Source organism: Hypomesus nipponensis, chromosome 15 (genome assembly GCF_054491055.1).
Source record: "Hypomesus nipponensis isolate SF chromosome 15, ASM5449105v1, whole genome shotgun sequence".
NCBI classification, from domain to species: domain Eukaryota; kingdom Metazoa; phylum Chordata; class Actinopteri; order Osmeriformes; family Osmeridae; genus Hypomesus; species Hypomesus nipponensis.
The window spans coordinates 1,199,163-1,217,211 of record NC_140375.1 but is presented as its reverse complement, the minus strand read 5'-3'; the positions used below and the strand labels follow the sequence as shown (position 1 = coordinate 1,217,211).

General features: G+C 44.4%; 1 long non-coding RNA gene across 1 annotated transcript; it reads right to left on the bottom strand.

Annotated features, from left to right (window-relative positions):
- Positions 1 to 386: 386 nt before the first annotated feature.
- On the bottom strand, positions 387 to 2,600 carry LOC146256950 (uncharacterized). Its single transcript, XR_014729980.1, has 4 exons — positions 1,165 to 2,600; positions 879 to 1,060; positions 686 to 788; positions 387 to 485 (listed from the first exon to the last, which is right to left on the bottom strand). It is a non-coding gene; the product is annotated as an uncharacterized LOC146256950 (long non-coding RNA).
- Between the last annotated feature and the right edge of the window lie 15,449 nt (positions 2,601 to 18,049).

The window sequence follows — 18,049 nt, the reverse complement described above, 5'->3', positions numbered from 1 at the left end:
GTTGCGGGACCGTGCATCTGTGGGACGCCAGAAGGTTGCCGCAACGTAATCATGTGACGTTGCCAGTCCGTAACCTGACGTCATGGCAACGTTATTTTCCGACGTTGCCAGTCCGTAACTGCAACCTCCTAGCAACGTAATTTTCCGACGTTGCCAGTCCGTAAACGTAACCTCCTAGCAACGTTATTTTCCGACGCTGCCAGTCCGTAACTGCGACGTTAATTACTAACCTATATTTCTCAATTCTATTGCTTATATTTGGGTGGTTCATATGCAGACCTCATTTGCCCCAAATGCTAATTGTTCTTGTATAATAGGCGGCTACATAGACAACTTCCGGAGGACTATGTTTGTGTGGTGTGTAGCCTAACTCAAGCTAATCATAAACATGGCAGCATTTCCATATAACATTCAGTCATTTTATTTCAAACAAAGTGCCAAACAGTGAATGAACATCTTCTGCCAGTCCCCGCTACAGGTCCTGTCTGTTGGCCCAGACAATGAAGCACAAAATAAGTTAGTGTCCTATCAACATAATTGCACGTATGTAAGGGGCTATACAAGTCATAAAAAAATCACATCTAGAATAATATACATCATCAAAAAAATATTATGGGATTCTAGTTTTTGGTCACATAGCCATGTGAAAGGTTGGATTGGGAAGCTGCAATCATGATTCATTCACCTGGCTTGTTTTGAATGGGCTGCCATGGCATGTTTGAGTGTCTACGCTGTGAGGAGCTCCACAGCCTTCTCACCCAGTCCCGTCTTCCACTTCATCACAGCATCTGCAATTAGAAGTCATGAACTTTTTGTTAGCAATTTGAACATTGAACGCTGCATGTAAGCCATAGTTCATGGCATCTCAAAACACCTACCACTCTTTCGGAACTCCAGCACCTTAAGACGATCCTCGAGGTCTTGGAGTTCAGCCTGTGTTTGGGCCACCTGTAGGTCCATCACTCTTCAGCGTGTCTGCCCTGTAGTCGCCTGAATAGGAGAGCCTCTTGCTGGTTCTCCTCCAATGTCTCCATCTTCTGGAGCATAACCTGTAATGTGTCTGTCAGTAAAGACAAGTAAAACAAGTTTACAAGAGTTAACATGATTGGCATACACTGGTTCTTCTAGATTAGCTGTAACATTGATGTAAATAACACATGTTACCTTGAATGGTTGTATATGTTACCGGCTCCAGACCTAGGGGATATCTGGACCGGCAGCAAGTGACACACAGGCTGAACAGTACTGTGTATCTTGGATTAAACTGTGAAAACACGGAGACACACAAGAGTTATTGTCTTGCTCCGACCCACGCCAGTTTAATACTGCGTACATAATAATCTTGCAATGCAATATAGAACCAATATATCACATTATACATATTATCTTGAGAAAATGCAAACAATCAAATATACTTGAATATATAATAGCATAGTGTAGTACTGACACGTCACATATATGATACTTTGCATCTCTATATCTACATGTAGATACCTATACCCGCATATCATCCAAAAGTAAAACATATAAACATCCAAAAGAATTTAACATCAATGCATTTCCACAAATGAAACAAGGACTTAACAACCACTAGTGTCTGTTCACCCACACAACCTTTATGCGCTATACAGGCTCATTTCACATGCGTAGTCTCACGCATGCGCAAGTTAACTTGCAGCAGCAAAATACATAAAAACGCAGAACATAACAGTGCAGAAAAGCATCTGCTAATTATAACTCAATACTGTTGATCCGTTAAACATATTTTCAATACAGCATGTTACCAACATTTCAGTACTGTACTTAAGGTTAAACGTAGTTTATCACCAGTATTGGAACGGGTTAGCTAGCATACTATTAGCCAGTCAATGGCGATCCTCAACAATGTTAGACAATCTATTACTTATATCTACACAACTCACAACGCTACCAACACACTATTGAAGATCACATTGATATCATATTCATATTTGAAAAGCCATAAACTAATTTCGAATATGGTTTATTATACCTGTGAAAACACGGAGACACACAAGAGTTATTGTCTTGCTCCGACCCACGCCCGTTTAATACTGCGTAGCAGGCTTGGAGGAAGCTATGGTCTCCCGTGATTCACCGGAGCGCTTCAGCGCCATCTAACGGCCGGGCGTGTACAAACACGCTATAATAGAACATTTGAATAGTTTTATGAATAAAAAAATAGGAGGGGGTGTCTGTTTAATGTAAACTAAATCTTAACCCGTTACACTCTCCCCTACTTTAAGAGATGTCTCCGGACATCTAGAACTAAACTAACAAGTCAAAGTCAGGTACGGTATCAAAGTCTGGAAATGTCAATCATCAGTATGAGTATCGGTAAGTATGTGTCAGTGTCCCGTAAGTATGTGTCAGTGTCCGTCGGTCGTTATAGTCTTCTGTCAGGTGTCTAGTATGTCCATACTGCTGGGGTAGGGTAATAGCATGTTCGTGGAAGGACTGAGCATGTAGGCATGGGGTACGGCACACCAGCATACATTGCATGTGCTCCCATCCTCCAAGGCTGGTATGTAGGCTGTCCTGCCTGGTTGTATGTGAACATGCCTCTGGGTTTTACAACTCGAGTGGATCTCCGCAAGGGTTGCTCTCTCTCATCCACTGGTTCCAAGGCAGGTGCGGCCTCCATGTCAGGGTCCTCGTCCACAACATCTTCGAGTTGGCCCTGAACTTGAACAGATGGTAGCAGCTCAGTTTGTGTTGGCGTTTTGACTCGCTCTAGCATCATCAAAGGACGAGATTCCTCTTCTTGTTGTGCTTCATCTGACTCGGGTCCCTGAGTTGTAGGCTGGAACTCTGGCGCTACAGCCCTAAGTTTGCTGTGGGGCTCAGAATGCGATGGTCGGAGTCTGACTGATCTCCTTTCATACACGCGTAACGGTCTGGGGTTGCACGTATATCCTTCCTCATCCTCAGAATCGTTGGAGTCGGGATCAATCATCTCTCTGGAGTTAGCAGGTCGTCTTGTTCTTTGTGGTTTCTTTTTCACACCACATCCCAGGTCATCAGGTTCGAGTGGCAAATCATTTACCGGTAGGAGGAGATTACGGTGGAGCACTCGGAGGGTTCGGTCACCTGTTTCTGCCTGAACTCGGTACACAGGTCCATTTCCCAGCCTTTCAATAACGCGATGCACCTTGTTCTCCCAGTATGCACGGAGTTTGCCCGGACCACCTCTCTCTGACAGGTTCCTGACGAGCACGTGGTCACCTGGTTCCAGTACGATTCCTTTGACACCCCGATCATAATGTTTTTTTCCTTTCGCCGAGCAGCTTTTGCTATTTTCTGATGCGATGCGATAGGCCTCCTGCATCCGAGAAGCCCAGGTCTGTGCGTATTCCCGTCGCGTCTGTGTCTGCTGTTCAGGTTCAAGATTAAATAACAAATCGATGGGCAACCGTGGAGCTCTTCCAAAGAGGAGAAAGAAAGGCGAATAGCCCGTTGCTTCATGCCTTGTACAGTTATAAGCATGGACTATACTGGGTAGATGGTCTTTCCACTCAGCCTTCTTTCCTTCTTGCAGCGTCCGGAGCATTTGGAGAAGCGTTCTATTCAAGCGCTCAACGGGGTTTCCCTGCGGATGGTAAGGGGTCGTTCGAGAATGGGAAATTCCTGCCAGCTGCTGGAGCTGTTGGAACAGGTTGTTCTCGAATTCCCGACCCTGATCGTGATGGAGCTTTTGAGGGTACCCGAAGCGTGGAATAAAATCATAGAAGATCTTCTCGGCGGCAGTTTTGCCAGACTTATTCCGAGTTGGATAGGCCTGTGCGAAGCGAGTAAAGTGATCAACCAGAACTAAGATGTACTCATAGCCTCCTTTACTCGGTTCAAGATGTAGGTAGTCCATTGAGAGAAGCTCGAAGGGGACACTGGTCATTATTGATCCCATTGGCGCTTTCTCATGGACAGTGGGTCGCTTTTGCTTAATACAGGGGCACCGGCGAATGACGTAGTCTTCGATTTCACGCTGCATGAAAGGCCAGTAAAATCTTTGTCTCGCAAGGTGTATGACTTTGTCAGCCCCGACGTGTCCCATGTCGTCATGTAGGTGCTTAAGTACAGTTGCCTTAAGCGCATTGGGGAGTACCAGTTGTCTATATTGTCCTATCTGTCTATACAAAACCCCATCGTCAAGTCTGAGTCTGTTCCATTCATGTATCAGTCGTCGCGTTTCCTGGCCCATTTGTTTTCTATCTTTTTCATTCGGGTTCCATCCCCTTTTCTTCAGTTTGATAACTTCACCAACAGATCCATCTGCTTTCTGCGCAGCTCTGATGTCTTCTGGGGTAAACATGACTGTACTGGCATGCACTGAACCATCGCCACTGGAACCTATTTGAAGGGCAGCTGCCCATGGTACATCTCCGTCTCTGTGAGCTATGTCCCCTTGCCATATGGCAGATACAACCTCTGGTGGCATAGACTCTGTGTACTCTGTGAGATGGTCCTGGAGCTTTACTGGATACCTTGATAGGGTGTCGGCGTCGATGTTCGTCCTGCCTGGCCTGTATTTTATGTTGAAATGGAAATCAGTCAACTCACCCACCCACCGGTGTCCGACTGCATTTAATTTGGCAGTGCTTAACACGTAGGTAAGGGGATTATTATCTGTGTAAACGGTAAACGTTGGTGCGTAGTAAAGGTAGTCACGGAATTTATCGCAGATGGCCCACTTTAACGCAAGGAACTCAAGCTTGCTGGAATGAAGGTGATAGTTCTTCTCAGCAGGCGTGAGTGTCCTGGATCCGTATGCGATTACACAGAGTTTACTCCTCTGCTCCTGGTATAGCACAGCCCCCAGACCTTCATTTGAAGCGTCAGTGTGCAGGATGAATGGCAAGTTAAAATCGGGGTATGCCAAAATGGGAGGTTTGGTCAACATGTCAACCAGGTGCGATACCACAGCGCTGTGTTCAGGAGTCCATTGGACTGGTGTCTTGGATGGCAGTTGACCACTTTTCATGCTCTTCTTTGAGGACCGAGTTGTTAAAAGTACTTTGCTGGAATCGCCAGGACTTTCTTGGAGTTTGAAAAGCGGCCGAGCTATTCTGGAGAAATCCTGAATGAAAGAGCGATAGTAGCCCAAGAAACCAAGGAGGGCTCTGACTTCTCCTACATTCTTTGGTTCCCTCTCCTTTTGTCGTAACACCGCCTCCAGGTCCTTAGGGTCTACCTGAATCCCGTCACTTGTCACCAGGCGTCCCACATACCTCACTTGACGCTTGAACAGCTCACATTTCTTCGGCCGTAACTTGACACCATGCTCCCGTAGGCGACAGAGCACCCTTTTCAAGTCCTGGACGTGGTCATGGAAGGTTTTAGAAAAGCAGAGTACGTAATCCAAATATGGAGAGCAGCATTCGTCTCTTAGACCATCCAGCACACCCTCCATACATCTTTGGAATGCTGCAGGGGCGTTTGTAAGGCCGAATGGGAGGCGGATCCACTCATAAAACCCCCATGGCGTGCTAAAAGCGGTCATGTGTCGGCAGCTCTCCTCGACGAAGCCCTGGTGATATGCACTGCCTTGGTCGAGTATTGAGAACCACGAGTTGCCCCCAAGGATATCCAGCAGTTCCTGGATGCGGGGAAGTGGATGTCTGTCAGGAATCGTTTTACTGTTTAGCCCTCTAAAGTCGACACACAGACGTAAGCTCATGTCTTTTTTTCGGACGCAGACCACCGGAGAGGAATATGGTGAGGTGGATTTCCTTATCCATCCATGGTCCAACAAGTTTTGGACATACTCCTTTACCTCTTTGTATAGAGGCTTTGGGATCGCATTGTAGGACTTTTGAACTGGTGTTTCGTCTTTGAAGGAAATTTTCAGTTGCAGAGTTGGGATGCAACCTATGTCAGCATTGTCCTGGGCAAAAACATCAGACTGTTCCAGTAACATCTCTCTGACAACCTCCTGTTCTTCCTCCCTTAGATGTGACAGGTTAACCGGAGGATGCCACTTGTTGTTCGTACACTGTGCACTGTTTAGGTTAGTCAGGGTTTTTTTTTCTAGCGGAGCTGAGCATGTTCCAGCAGTATTTTTCTGCATGGTCTCGGAACTCAGTGAGGGGTACTGAACTGGTTTCACTTCTATTATGTCTTCGAGAGTACCAAGGACTGTCCTTTGAGCTAGATAAATATCATGTCTAGTTGAATTCTGAATAGGGATTTTAGTGCATTTTGAAGACCCTCTAGGAACATCTACTAACGCTGGAAACAGCTCTAAACCCTCTGTACAGTTATTTTCTGGGCAGGGTTGGAACAACATCGTACCGTTCCCTAGCCACTCCCTAACACGGCATTTAACTTCATATATTTTTCCAGCAGGGATAGCGACGCCTTTCTTGCCAATGCGCACATTACACAAAGGTGTCTCATCAGAAGCAGTTATCTGGAGGGCCGAAACCAGGGCCTCTACTGTGTTCTCAGTGACACTCAAAGCGTCCTTCAATATAGCGGTGACATCAGTTTCATTGCTATTGTCTACATTTGCTTTGATAACCTCAGTTATGACATTGCTACCTAAAAGGGGACCGTTACAATTTTTACTAATTAGTAGAGGTACTCTAATAGTCACATATCCATGGTTCTGATTACCGATTCGAAGGTCAACTTCTGCCCACCCATCCAGGGGTACTTCTGTGCCATTAGCTGCAGATATTTCAAGAGATTGGTTGTTAAATAGGGATTCCAGTGACTGGATTTTTACACAGGGCAACGCTTTCTCTATCCACTTGCGATTCACCATCGTCATTTGGGCCCCCGAGTCTAGCAGCATTTCAAGAGGCACGTCATTAATGAAACAATGGACCATACATCGCTTCCCGATGAGTTCCGCCACACGTTTTTTTGAGGTTGGATGACATGGTGGATTTGTCTGTAAGATGTTAGCTGGTTTGACCTTCACTGTGGGCTGTTCAATGTTCGAGATCACTGGCTGCCCCTCTCCAGCGACCTCTTCCCATTTCCCGACAATTTCTTTTGAAGACAACCAATGGCCCTATGTCCCGCCTGACCACAAATGAAACAATGGGGACAGCTCATGTTACTATTTTTTACACATTCCTTGCACCTACCCCTTGTATCAGATGGCTGAGGACAACTTTGTGTACCTGGGCCTCCAGATTTCACATTCTCCGTTGTTTTGGCCATCTGGGCCAGATGCTTGGTCAAGGAGGATACTTGTGCCGTCAGCTCGTTAATGGCATCCCGGTTAGCCTTTAACTCAGAGTCAACTTTGGTTTGATTAGTCGGTTCAGTCATGTCATGTTGAGCGGCATTTACAGTCACTGGTCTAGTTTTAGCTACTGTGCCCAGGCGTTTTAACCTCCCTTCCTCCTCAGTGGTAGATTTGGTCATTTGTTCTAGCAGTAAATCATCACTGACCTGCATGTTGGAAAGAAAGGGTTTAAGATCACGTCTAACGTGACTATTTCTCTCATTTAGCCCTTGATACAGTGTGTGAAGGAAAGTGCCCTGAACCAGTGTTTTGCCATAAGAAAAATCTACACCAGGTTGTTGTGACTCAAAAAGTACTCTCTGTTTTAAACCCATTACCCTGTAGAGAAACTGCTGTGGACTCTCTCTATCTTGCTGTTTAGCATTATTTAGTTCTTGAAAAAGCTCAGTTACATTTTTGTCCCTAATATTGGAGCGAAGGAATCTTTTTAAACCCTCTACTGTAAGGTCATCTTTACTTGTTAGCATTTCCCTGAAGGTACCAGGCTTAGTTATCTTGAGCACTGCTCGCATTACCTCTGACTCACTAAACCCCTCTTTTAGACTTGTATCAATCTGTTTACAAAGGTTACTGTATGATATGTCAGAACCTGTATCAGAGATTTGACCACCATGTAGTTTACATTCTCTTCGTGGTAGCAGAGCTGTTACATCTGTCAATCTTACCACCGGATCAGTGCTGGATGAACTCATTCTGTCCAGGTGAACGTTCCTGGTAGGTTCATGAGTGTCTCTGTCCATGGTTGATAGGTGTGTATGAATGTTCTCATCCTTGCTAGCAGAAGGGATGTGTTCATGTTGGTGAGTCGTTGCATCTTCCATGAGCTGCGTTGCCACATCACCAACTTCAGCGGCTCCAGTGTCTGGAACTGGTGACAGCTCATGGAGCAGGTCATGCAGAATGAGGAGTTGAGTCATGCCTTCGTCTTCCATAGCTTTTAAATCATCACTTCTGATGTACTCAATTATAAAGTCATAGAGCTCAGGCTCACTTCGTTTGTCCATATTGTAAATCTCTTGGCCATCATTAATGGTAGTTGCAACCTCTTGCGGCTGGCTAACATTCAAATCAGGAAGTTTCTTTTGAATCTTGAAGATCAGCATCCGTCGTGGGGTTACTGTAGCCATCTCAACCTTTCTCCTGTGACCGTCGCACTCTGGATGACTCTAGACGCAGTAGCCTTCACTGAAGCTTGGGCACAGGATCTCGCCGTTGCACTGGCCGCTTTCCCCGCTCGATAATGCTGAATCCCGGACGAGCCCCCAATTGTTACCGGCTCCAGACCTAGGGGATATCTGGACCGGCAGCAAGTGACACACAGGCTGAACAGTACTGTGTATCTTGGATTAAACTGTGAAAACACGGAGACACACAAGAGTTATTGTCTTGCTCCGACCCACGCCAGTTTAATACTGCGTACATAATAATCTTGCAATGCAATATAGAACCAATATATCACATTATACATATTATCTTGAGAAAATGCAAACAATCAAATATACTTGAATATATAATAGCATAGTGTAGTACTGACACGTCACATATATGATACTTTGCATCTCTATATCTACATGTAGATACCTATACCCGCATATCATCCAAAAGTAAAACATATAAACATCCAAAAGAATTTAACATCAATGCATTTCCACAAATGAAACAAGGACTTAACAACCACTAGTGTCTGTTCACCCACACAACCTTTATGCGCTATACAGGCTCATTTCACATGCGTAGTCTCACGCATGCGCAAGTTAACTTGCAGCAGCAAAATACATAAAAACGCAGAACATAACAGTGCAGAAAAGCATCTGCTAATTATAACTCAATACTGTTGATCCGTTAAACATATTTTCAATACAGCATGTTACCAACATTTCAGTACTGTACTTAAGGTTAAACGTAGTTTATCACCAGTATTGGAACGGGTTAGCTAGCATACTATTAGCCAGTCAATGGCGATCCTCAACAATGTTAGACAATCTATTACTTATATCTACACAACTCACAACGCTACCAACACACTATTGAAGATCACATTGATATCATATTCATATTTGAAAAGCCATAAACTAATTTCGAATATGGTTTATTATACCTGTGAAAACACGGAGACACACAAGAGTTATTGTCTTGCTCCGACCCACGCCAGTTTAATACTGCGTAGCAGGCTTGGAGGAAGCTATGGTCTCCCGTGATTCACCGGAGCGCTTCAGCGCCATCTAACGGCCGGGCGTGTACAAACACGCTATAATAGAAAATTTGAATAGTTTTATGAATAAAAAAATAGGAGGGGGTGTCTGTTTAATGTAAACTAAATCTTAACCCGTTACATATACAAAGCATTAGTAAGACAACATTTGTTGTTTTGACAAATATGTATCCCCCTGCCACGATCAGAACAACTTAACTATGCCTTACAATGTGTTGGCAATTATGCTATTGAGAAGCCTTGAGTGTCTTATATTTGCACTTGCCTGGCTGCCAGCTGTTTTCCTGGACCCCCTATGGGTTCTCCTCCACCAGACCAGAGTTGACACCTAGGGGTCTGGTGATGGAAAAGTTTTAAGTCATGCTTTTCCTTCAAAACATAGCCTTTAGGGTTGCCATGGTTCATACAATTATTGTCACTTATAAACGGTCATTCATTACTTGACCATCATTTCCCAGGGACACAGTGCTAGACCGTGTGACGGTGGTAGGATAATCTGTACAGAAATGAAAGTGGAATGTAGTTTATGTAGGGTGCATACTGGTAAAGTGGGACACTTTCTGATAATTTACCGTCTGCACAATTTTTTATTATGATCCAAATGTATACGCCCCTCCTATGATACTATTTTCAAATAGCTTAAGAGCTGTACTATACTATACAGAATAAAAAAGACAGAAACATTAAACACAAGATGGATGACTCTTCCTCAAACACACATTGACCCCAAACCACATTTTTCCAGGCGGTACTGTCAAACTGGGACACCTTTATTGGCAAACTGGGACACAACTCAAACACATTAAATTATTATTAAAGTGTAGGCCTAATGACACTATAACAATATAAAAAACAATATAACAATATTAACATCCCTTTTTTAACAGACAGGAGTTTCACCCCCTTGCCTGCCCACAATATTTTATTTAGTTTCATTTATTTCATATGCATTTACATATAAAAACATAGGAACCTTCACAAACATTTCATCTTATAGGCTAACTCATCTCACACAGGTAAAATTTAATTTCAGCTTTTTGTAGAGTAGGTTAGTCTACGCGTCTAAACAGCCAGCACAAGTGAATGCCTCCCCATCTTCAATGATGCCATTCTCCTCGCCGCACGTCTCATGGTACCAGTCCTCACAAACGATGCACATGATCCAATCCTCTGTCTTCTTGGGATCATTTTTATCAGCAAATTTGGCTTTACAAATGCTGCAAATGCCCTGGTCATCTGAGCTTGTACCCTCCATCTTTCTTTTTGGTTTGTTTGTTTTTGGTTTTTGTGTTGTCTTGGTTTGTTTTTTGGAGGCAATGTATGAGAAATGTTCATCACTGGTTAGGTGGTAAGAGGGTGGTTTGGACCTCTTTCTCGTCTGGCCTCTTTCTCTCTTTGGAATGGGAATTAGTGTGGCGAAAGACACCTCTCCTTGGCCTATGTTTGTGGTATCTACAGATACTTCTGCCCCAATCCCATCACGCATCTCTGGCAACTCCAGTTGTTCATCTTGTGCTCTTCCTTCAGGCTCCAGTGCCCTTTCGGTGGTCAAACTTGGCTCATACACATTGGGATGTATGGCCATGGGATTTACTGGGAACATTCCAGTCCCCCTGAAGCCAGCTTGGGCAGTCTGGACTGTGGCTGCCCTCCTCCATGCCCTCCCAAACATGGAAAAAAACTCTGCCTTAAGGAGCTTTCTCCCTCCTGTTAGCCGCATGAAGCTCCGTCCCTCCTCATTCCAATGGTGTTTAAGGGACTTAAAGAGGGACTTGTCTGCTGGTTGCAGACAGTGGGTGGTGTGGGAAGGATAGCAAACCACATGTACCCTATGTGACTGCATGAGCCTCAGGAATTCTACATTGTATACATGGCTGGTGTGGCCGTCAAGCAGCAACACATGTGGTCTGAGGTCATCCTTAGGGAGCATGTCCACAAACTGCTTCCCCCAATCCAAAAACAGGTCCGTTGTTATCCACCCGTTATCAGACACCTTCACCACTGTGTTGGGGGTAACATTATAAAGCCACTCTGCTTTTAGCCTCTTGGCTTTGAAGATGATCAAAAGAGGGCCGTAGTCCCCTGCAGCATTAAAGCTTGCCAAAGCTGTTGTCGTCTCCCCCTTTTCGCCTGACGTGACCTCGTAGCAGGCACTCCCCACCTCTGAAATCACAGTAGCTGACAGAAAATGGTCCTGCACTCCTGTCTCGTCACAATTCCAAATGTGGGAAGGCACATCCTTGATTCCCAACTCGGTAAGGAGATCTTGATATTGATGGAACCATGTATCTATTGTTATGGGGTTAATCCCTGCTGCTCTTGCAGCAGAGAGGGCCTCAGGTTTCCTTTGGCTGAGGTCAGGATTTCGGCGCATGAAGTTTTCGAACCAGTACTGCCCAGCCCTCTTTTTTTTTGAAAATCCAGGCAAGTTGTTTGCCTCTGCGTACTGGTAGGCAAGCGACTGGATCTCCTTTCTCCTAAGTGGGAAACCTCTCTTGGAAAGGGTCTTAATCAGCCTAACCAACTCTGCCTCACTCTCATAAGGTAAGACTGGTTTGTGACCCGAAGCATGTTTGTAGCCTTGGACATTATTCTTGACCCTCCGCTGTAGAGTGCTTTTTGGCACGTTCCATGCACGAGCAATCATGCGAAGTTGTGGAGCCTGCCCTGCCTCCACCTGCTCCCTATACTCCATTATCGCACCCTTCATCCTATCCTCACTCCATTGATTCAACTTTTGCCCTGGCTTCTGGCCTGGCTTATTCTTCTTTGCTTTCCTCCCCTTCCTCCCTGACCTCTGTTCTGTCATTGGATTCTGAAATACATGATTAATATTAATGATGATAATATTCAGTCAATCTAAAGTTGGCTAATTAATTATGCTAACTAGCGTGTATTATGCTAATTCGTATATTAGCATATTAGCAATTAGCTCAATATAGTCAGTTGAATCAATCTTGGTTGAAATATCTATATTTACTCATTTAGCATGTAGCTAACTAACTAAATTTATGAGGGGTATATAAAAAGGGAACTACATTTGAATGTCCCAGTTTGCCTGTAATACCGTGTCCCAGTTTAACAATACACTATTGGCTGACTGGGACAGTGTCAAAATCGCATTTTTATAAAAAGTAGATGATTAATATTAATAATATTTTGTAAAAAAAATATTCACCATTACATCCCATAACAAAATATATAACAATTACAAACAATCCATTACTTTTTTTATTTTTATAACCTTAACATTATTTACCTCAGAATGCTATGTATTTTTACTTACCATCGCGATCACTGCAAGTTTGTTGAATATGGTAAGCCACACCCCCCGGAACTGATGTCATAGCCAGACAACCTATATTTTCTTATCACATACTTGCTTAGGATGAGCTCAGTGTTGATTTTTATTAATGGAAACATATACATGTAAATATAAAAATTATAAAGCTTAACTGTCCCACTTTACCCATTGTCCCGCTTTACCAGTATTCACCCTACATAGTATTAGCATTTTGATATTGATATAAAAGGAGTAGCATCGCACACGTGTGATCGTTCGAAAGCAGGGCCCCACAGCGTAGCGTCACACGTGTGATTCTGAACATTTCAACAGACTATTTTCCGATAGACAAACTATGTGACAAACGCTATAGTATGGCTTCAAAATTGACAATTAGTAGGCTAACAAGTAACACTAGCAGGTAGGAGCATTGCTACGAGTATTATGCTAGGTTGCTGGGGAACGGAAGCTAATTAAAGCTACCTAGCTGCCGTTTTGGAAAAAACTCACTCGTGGAAGCGTTGGAAATATTTAGAACTCACGCATCTTAAGGTTAAAACGAATAAACTTATCCAAAAATGGATGTCATGTACAAATTGGAAGAATTAGTGACATGATACTTTTATAGACGCCATTGCTGTGCATGCCATGACCGACTGATCAGCCACGTGCTAGCTCCACAGTCTTTGAAAATCCAGGGCTAAATAAATTATTTTCGGACAAGGTTTTTTCTAACAGTTCTGAACGTTTATTTTCACTGATTCTTTTGTGGGTGATTTGTGAGACGCTAAACTTTGATGTATATATTTTCAGTATTTAAACATAAGTTTCTGGAGGTTTTAGCCTTACCTCTACAGTACATTATACTAGCACTACTACTAGTAGCGAAATCCTAACGTAAACAATGTGAATCTGAAACAGATAACCAGGCTAAATAGCCTACATTTCAAACCTATACGTAATAGCATGCTCCATCCAATTACAGAAAATATGTTTATATATTTAAACTATTTCTGTAAAGAAACTCACCTTTGAAGTAGCTAATTTCCAGTTGAAATCCATGCTAGTGATGTGTCGTTTGTGAAAGATTTGTTCATTTTGAACGAATCCTTATAAGGACTCGGGAGTAACGAGTCCTCTCAACGAGTGATTCGTTCATTTCCTGACTCGGTCTTTCTACGAGTCTTTGGATAATTTTTCACGTGACCTGCATAGCCTCTGTATTGGTAGCTAGAGGAAACGAACGATTCGTTCATTTCCCGACTCGGTCTTTCTACGAATCTTTGGATCATTTTTCACGTGACCTGCATAGGCTCTGTAGCTAGAGGAAACGAACGATTCATTAATTTCCTGACTCGGTCTTTCTACGAGTCTTTGGATCATTTTTCACGTGACCTGCATAGGCTCTGTAGCTAGAGGAAACGAACGATTCGTTCATTTCCCTACTCGGTCTTTCTACGAGTCTTGGATCCTTTTTTCACATGACCCGCATTGTATTTTTTAGTAGAGGAAACTGTTTCCTTATTCCCTTTCGCGTGGCCGCTGTTTTAGTAAGACGTGAATGATATTCGCTCAAATCATCATACTGATGACTTTTGTTATTTTCACTTTACATTTACAGTTCAGTGCAGTGTCATTGTTTGATGTGATAATTAAATGCTATTGTGATGATACATGACCAAATCATAAAAACTCATGATACATTGTTTTAATGCAGGAATTTCTTTTGAAATAGTTTCTGCTGGTGCACATGTCATGCACTAACCTACATGAGAATATCATACGTGTTTGCAGTGGACGTATACCCCCCCCCCCCCCCCCCCCCCCCCCCTGTTGAAATGAACGAATGACTCAAAAAAAGATTTGTTCATTTTACTGAACGAGATTCAAAAAACCGAATCAGTAAAATAAACTGAACTTCCCATCACTAATCCATGCGTTCAAGACGGTTGAATCCCTGCAAACTCTTTTCTGAAATCCCAGTTTCAGAGATGCGTTCAAATGGGCATGCGCAAAGTTGTTGCTCAGGGGCAGGTTAGCTAGGAAGAATTGTAATATTCTGTGATGACTTGTCTTTGGAAATGAAACTTAAGAATCGCTTACCTTTTGGTCACATTTAACAATGTTGTATTACAAAATTATTGCAGCTCAAATTTGCATTGTGTGTCATACAGCTTTGGTGTGCTGGACAAAGAATGTTTGCTTAATCATGTTACACATCACACATTGATTGCTTTTGTACATTTAAAGAATTAAATACTTATATTTTAATATAGGCTTAAGTAGGGATGGGGCTTAACAGGAGTTTTCATGTTCGATTATTAATTACGTTATTGAACAATTAATCGATTATTTGCTAAGGCATGACGTCACTCCCCCCCCCCCCCCCCCCCCCCCTCACAGCGCATTATGCCATCAGACGGATTTTAACAGATAGCGATTGCAACGCATCACTGCCTGGCTACTGCATAGACTTTGAAAAATAACAATGTAAAATAATTTTCAAAAGAAATAAACAAGGTTTAATCCATCCTTTTAAATGTCATGCTTCTCGATGCTGGCGGAAGCCTAATTATTTGACAATTTAGTTTTAACCTTTAACTACGCTACTTAATGTAAAACTATGAGCGTAGTTGACTGGTCATCAGACTGGACACAAATACACAAGAATAATAACAAAACATGTCTTAATACCATATTAAATCATTGTTTTAAACTGACAGTCGTGGCAACTTATTACCAAGATGTAGACTATAGCTACCTTACAGGCTAGCCTACTTTCGTTAGCTCGCTTGTCATCACACGTCCTCCTAGCTGGTGTAGCCTGAATGGTTTGTTGCTGTAGACCTCCGCTGGAGTTTATATTTGTTAAATTATATATTAGCGGAGACATTGAACTATGGTAAGTAAATACAGCGTCACAGTAACTGAAGTAGACTTTATCTTTCCTTGAGAAATGGTCCCACACTGCACTTCTCCTGGCCCGCTTCATCTTTGCTTGTCTGCTGTAGGAAGTCGCGCTCGCGCAAAATACTGGAAGATGTTGTTTTCATAATGGGCGGCAATACAATAACGATTATTCATTAGGCTTGGATTTTTATTCTAATGAATTCATAATGACAATTAATCAATCATCGATTATTCATTACCAACCCTAGGCTTAAGATAAGAATAAGAATATAAGAATTATATTCCAAATTCAGTCTTTTATTTATTAAAGCTATGTTCCTGCATATGAGAAAATTGATGACCATGCTGGGGCTGAGCTGCACATGAATTATATACATTGTCTACATTTATACGTGCTGGGTGCAACATTTAATATTGTGTGATTGAAATTCATGGAGACTATGGCTACATTACAAAAGTGTCAGAAATGAAGCATAGCGCAAGTTCAGTCAGGCAAGACCGATCCCTGCACTCAGGCTCAATCGTGGTATACACTGCTCACTCCCCCCGCTAAGAACGCCCTTTCTTTCCCCGTTCCCAGGTCGGGCGGTCACTGGGGTTAAGGTTGATTAGTGCTCCCGCCTACAATACATGGCGTCATAGGATTAGTGCCTTTAAATACGATTCTCTCCCTGTGTAGTTCGTTCATGCCGTCAAGTGCGCGATTGCTATTTTGTGTCGTGTTGGCTGGACCTTACCTTGTTTCGTTTTTTGGAGGCTATGTCAGAGTACGAGTTAGAATTGTTCGAGGAGGTCGCCCCTGTTCCGGGTTCCGCCTCCTCTGCTGCTAGACGTAGCTCCCGGATCGCTGCTTGTTGGGGCTCCAACGGGTCAGCGTTAGAGGCAAGTCTGCGCGCCGCGGGCGTCCTTCCTGCGCCTGGGTTGGAGCTGTCCCAACTCCGCGCCCTGGCCGACGGGGTTGACTGCTTGTCTCCTGTCCGAGACCCGTCGCCCGTGGCTACCCCCTCCGCAGGCGCCCAAGGTCGGAAGCGCACAAGGAAGTCGCTCCATCAGGAGGTCCTGGATTTGGACGCCGGCCCATCTGCCGGCCCTGTCTTCGCTCCTCCGCATGTTCCCGGTTCTGATCTTCACCCTCAGTGTCCTGGCATCATCCCTCCAGTCCATCGACGCTCGCCTGCGTTCCTTGGAGAACGTCGGGGCTTCCGCTCCCGTGGCTGCGGCTCTCCCCGCTTCGGCGACCCTCGTGCCCATGGAAGAGCCGCTGCACACCCTGGCTTCCACAGTGGCTATGCCTGCAGCAGGTAGGCCTTACATCCCTTCGGGGGCTGACACGCCTTAACATTTCACCCTGACTTTTTCAATCTGCTTCTCAAACATTCCAAAACCGGAGGCTCTTGCACTATCATCATTGCTAAAACGGGGTGTCCTTTCTGTCCTTTCTTATCTATGCTTAGATACGTAAAGAAGAGGTCCCATTCCTGTCCATTTTCCCCCCTCTTCATTACCCCTACCAATAATTCCATGTCACAATCCTGGTTCGGTTACCATCTAGCTCAGGTCGTAGCTAAATGCAACCTCCCCCCTGGACGGTATTCTGGCCATTCATTCCGGATCGGCGCGGCTACGTCCGCTGCCATGCAAGGGGTGTCCACTGCGTCTTTGCAGCAGCTGGGCCGCTGGTCTTCATCAGCCAGCAAGCTGACATCTTATGTCCGTCCTGATTCAGCTGCCATCCTCTAGGCCCAAAGATCTCTACGGCCCTAACGGCTCTCGGTGAGTACTTGCAAATAACTGGTAGTCGGTGTTGTTATTGTGTCTCGTTTATACAGTATCTTAGTTACAGGCTCGATGCAAACGTTGCCCGCGAATACTCGTCTTGGTTCTGTATGTAAACAGTCGGTCCCTGGTCCCTGCTCTCTGGTTTTCTCAAGTCACGAGGACGTCGGTCCTCCAGCCAACAAAGGCTCATATGCTCCTCAGCCGGCAAAGGCTTCTCACACACTCATGGGCGTCACCCGTTAGCCTACATAGGTCATCTGTACACGGGGACGTTGGTCCTCCAGCCGGCGCAGGCTGTGCACATAGACTCAAGGGCGTCAGCCTTTTAGTACACCTAGACATACGTACGCGGGGACGCCGGTCCCCCAGCCAGCGCACAGGCTGTCACATAGACTCAGGGGCGTCGGCCCCCTAGCCTACCTAGGTCACGTACGCGGGGACTTTGACCTCCGGCCGGCACAGGCCTCGCACATAGACTCAAGGGCTTCGGCCCTCTAGCCTACATAGGTCATGTACGTGGGGACGTCGGTCCTCCAGCCCGCACAGGCTGTTCACATAGTCTCAAGGGCGTGCGCCCTTTAGCCGACCTAAG